This window comes from Cynoglossus semilaevis, chromosome 17 (assembly GCF_000523025.1).
Source record: "Cynoglossus semilaevis isolate Cse_v1.0 chromosome 17, Cse_v1.0, whole genome shotgun sequence".
In the NCBI taxonomy this organism is placed as follows: domain Eukaryota; kingdom Metazoa; phylum Chordata; class Actinopteri; order Pleuronectiformes; family Cynoglossidae; genus Cynoglossus; species Cynoglossus semilaevis.
The window spans coordinates 14,376,207-14,380,826 of NC_024323.1; the positions used below are offsets into that span (position 1 = coordinate 14,376,207).

At 42.6% G+C, this 4,620-nt stretch overlaps 1 long non-coding RNA gene across 1 annotated transcript in view; it reads left to right on the top strand.

Annotated features, from left to right (window-relative positions):
• LOC103393560 (uncharacterized) overlaps positions 1 to 482 on the top strand; it is a 4,745-nt gene extending 4,263 nt beyond the window's left edge. The window contains exon 4 of the long non-coding RNA XR_523029.2: positions 321 to 482. This is a non-coding gene — a long non-coding RNA (uncharacterized LOC103393560). The remainder of the gene's footprint in view (positions 1 to 320) is intronic.
• The last annotated feature ends 4,138 nt before the right edge of the window (positions 483 to 4,620 follow it).

Sequence of the window (4,620 nt, forward strand, 5' to 3'; positions counted from 1 at the left end):
CTGCAGTACTACAACAGTGCAGTACTACTCCAGTGCAGTACTACTCCAGTGGAGTACTACTCCAGTGCAGTACTACTCCAGTCCTTACATCGCTACTCTGTTCTGGTTCCACGTCTGACCACAAACTCCACGTCACACAGACTCATCTTCAGTTTTTTCCAGCAGCCGTCGTGACACCGACGTCACCGACGACACCGACGTCACGCGCACGTGTCCGACCACAGCAGAGACAGGAAACACGGCGTGCGCGTGTGCGCCGGCGCGTTTACTGGCTGTAAAAAGTAAAAGTGTTGTATGGTTTTTTTTTTATTTGTCCACAGTGTTTTTCTACTGTCCTCAGAGGGACGCTAGATGGCGCCAGAGCGTTTTGGAGGCGGCAGAAATGGAGCCAGGTTTCAGCCTCGACTTTGGGTAAGTTACCGTCCACACACACACACACAAACACACACTCTCTATCTCACACACACATCTATTTATTTTAATTACAAAATTTTTTTTTTAGTTTTTTTATTTTTTATTTTATTTTAATATTTATATTTATAAATTATTTCTACACTACTTCAATTTTAAAGGGAAATAAAATGTGATTTTATTTTATATTTAAAAATAAGTTTGTTTTCATTGGAATGACTCTAATGTGAGTCCTTGATCTGTGACTAATATATATGTAAATACACTCTTGTACTGAATTTACATAATTAATAAAAATATTACAACATCCTTTGAGTTCTTTGTGTGTCCGTGGTTGTGTTTGTGAGTTCGAAAATAAATATTATAAATAATTAAAACTAGAAAAACAACACAATAATAAACACGTGATGTCATAATTTGGGAACAACGATAATAATCAACTACTGTGGACAACAGCGACACCAAGGAGCGGGAAAAATTAATTTTTTACCAATCCGTCCGCGAAAACAAAACAGATTCACCGTAAAGACATGAATAAAAGTGCATTTGTATTTGTGTAATTATAGATTTCATATTTAATAAGGACGATATTAAATCCGTAAATCTGTGACTGTTTATAGTGTTTTCCACGGTTTTTATTTTTTATTTTTTTTATCTCACTCCGCTTTAATTAAAACATGAACCAGATCAGATGAATTTACCGGAAATAAAGTCTCACTTCCGTAAAGTCAACTTTTTTCTTTTTTTTGCTGTTTTTTTTTTCTAAAACAACCTGAACATTTTAAACCAGGACGAACATTTTACATGTCGTAAGTAAGTAAGTAATTTGTCACAGAAACCAACAATAAAGCCTGGCGCAGCTCGATACTCCATCAAATACCGACACCGAGACGATATGACGGTTATGGCCACTGAAGTGTCGCTCGTTCTCAGCTCCGTGTCTCCAGTTTCACAGCCGCAGCTGAAGTAGCCTCCTAAGACCCGCGTCTGTCACGTGAACCCGCGCTCACTCGGCGGCTGCGTGTTTGATAACCGTCCGTAAGATCGTTACTTATTTATTGGCTCTGAAAGGACGAAATGTATCGTGATTGATTGGCTGAGTGCTCACACGTGTGCAGTAACGACCGAGACGCGGCCGAGATTCCAGTTTGGAAGTGAAACTGATCTTCGGTGGAATGTGTCAGCGCTCGTCGGTAGTCACCTCCACACGGAGGGGCAGAGAGACTGAGGGGGGAGGAGGGGGGAGAGAGGGGGAGAGAGGGGGGGGAGAAATGTCTGCGGCGTGTAAAGTAAACGGAGAGTGAAGGGTTTGAGAATGTTCCACGGTGAAGGGCTCCCCGTGACGACCGTGGGTAGGATTTCATGTAAAACCAAAACCCAACGTGATTTATTTAAATAGTTCGAATTCACCAAACACATTTACACACACTTACACACACACTCTGACACACACACTCACACACACAGTGTCCTCCGTGGATTTACACAACAACTTCCACCAAACCTGAACCTGATGAAATGTTAAGGAACTGTTTATATCATGAAAACAACAGTTTGTCCTTTATTATCGTTTATTGTATTTATTATTAATTAAACCGGGACCACGCACCGCGATATTCAACACAAAGGAAAAATTGCTTTGCGCGAAATTCGTGCCCTCTAATATATGAAAAATAATATATATATTTATATATATATACACACACATATATACATCAAATACTATTACTACAATATTTCGGTAAAAATCGAAAATCGTAAAAGTAAATCGACAACCCTCTCACAGGAGCAGATCTGTGGAGACTTCTGCCGCGGCCGACAGAGATAGAAGAGAAATATTAGCAAAAATAAAAGAGAAATATGAGGAATTAATATCTATATCTATATATATTTATATATAATACAAAACAGAGAGCGCCCTCTATCAACAATAATTTATTTTATAATAAATTAATAAATAAATACAATTTAAAAAACGTATGAGGAAGAACACATTTAACATTTTAAATTTGTTTTATATATTTTTATATATATTAATATTTTTACAGTCTGGAATTTTTTTTGATAAACATTTAGATAATTATAAATATTATTAAAAATAACAACAATAATAATAATAATAATAAACCAAACACACACAAGTGATTATCTACGATAGTAATATTAATAACTAATAATAATTACTACTTTGTATAATAGTTAACATGTTACATAGTTGTAACTTTTCACATTTGCAGAGTGATCACGTGACACCATCACCACCATGTAAAAATATGTCGTTCATCATATTTTGACGTCACAAAATCAACAGCAGGATCTGTACACACTACAGTGTCATGTTGTACCGAGCGGGTCAGTGTGTGTGTGTGTGTGTGTGTGTGTGTGTGTGTGATACAGAGCAGCTCCAGACAGAAGCCGAGCTCAGAGCTGAGTGACGTTAAAGGAAGAAAACAAAAGTTTTTCTTTCTTTTTTTTTTCTTCATTTTTTTTTAACTTTCCAGAAGTTTCTACAAGTCGTGAGCAGCCTGGGGGGTGTGGAGGTGGGCGGGGGGGGGTCATGGGGGTGTTTGGGGTTGTTGTTGGCAGTTGTCAGCCTGGACTTGAGTGATGGCTGAGACACAGAGTCAGGAGTGAAATGTGTGAAGAACATGTGCACATGAGTGTTCGCCATAAAAGGGATTCCCCGCTGCAGGGACAAGGTGTTTGATATTTGAGACAGAGGCAGACTGGAGTGAACAACAGACACACACAGACAGACAGAGCCACGGACAGACAGACAGAACCACAGACAGGACCACAGACAGAACCACAGACAGACAGACCTGCAGATGTGTTCGTTCGTGAGCTGTAGGGCCGAAAGAAAGAAGGAAACACACACTCTCCCTCTCTCACACATTCTCTCTCACACACACACTCTCTCTCACACACACACACACACACACTCTCAGGTCGTGTATGCGCTGCAGGCAGGAAATGTGAAGAGGGAAACAAAGTCATAAAAGTGGGCAGGACGAGCCGAGACGGAAAACATTCCTGTGTGTGTGTGAACACACACTCTCTCACACACACACACACACACCTGAAGCCTGGGGAACACATCAGATAAAGGAAGCAGAGCAAAGGCTCAACCCGCGTGTCCAAAAAAAAAAAAAACTAAACTAAAAACCAAACGCCCATTTTTTTTTCTCTGCTCCTCTTTTCCAAAATATACCCCAGGATGAGTGATCACCTGATCACCTCACCTGCCCCCCATCAAAGCAGAGCTGCGGCTCATCCATCTCTTGTTCTGTGAGAAAACACAGCTCTAATCCCAACACTCAGAAGAGCACTCTGCTCTAATCCGCCTCTAATCTCTGTCTAATCTCTGTAATCTGTAATCTCTGTCATCTCTGTCTAATCTCTGTCATCTCTGTAATCTGTCTAATCTGTCTAATCCGTCACCGGAAGGAGCTGCTGCTGCTGCTTTAATCTACAGACCGGCGGCACCGTCACCGTCACAGCAGCTTCTCACTCCTCCACATTCTCACTTTTTTTTTTCAAACTCCTGCATGTGTACGTGCACACGACACGAATGCACGCGCAGCAGAGAATGAAGGAGGAATAACAACAACAACAACAACAACAACAGCAGCAACAACAACAACAGCAACAACAGTGAAGCAGAGCAGTGGCTGAGTGGACTCTGGGTCTTACCTCTCGGTCTGTCTCTGTCGGTAATCCGTCAGCAGTCGGTTCACCTGCAGGGCGGTCGGTTCTCCTCCACCGGTGTCTGCCCGGGCAGACGCAGCCAGGCGCCCCCTCCCCGGGATGACAGCAGTCAGCACTCGCGGAGCGGAGACCGGACGAGTGGATGAATGGATGGACGGCTGGATGGATGGATGGATGGATGATAATTGGATGGCAGGTGGGGGTGGGTGAGGATGAGGGAGGGAGTGAGGGAGGGTGGTGCTGGTCGGGAGTTTTCAGCTTCTGTTCACACGCCTGCGCGCATTCCGCCGTTGTCCGCCGCTCTGTCAACAAAAGAGCGGCGTCATCTTCATCATGTGACCGACGGCGGTGGTCGAAGACGAGTCGAAGATGAATCGATGAAAAAAAAAAAAAGATAAAGGGAAATAAATCAAAACAAACATGTGGAGGTTTCCATCCGGGGCTCAGTCCCCGGGACCGGACTCTCCTTCGGCTCAGCGCAGCGGAAACGTCTCCATCTCT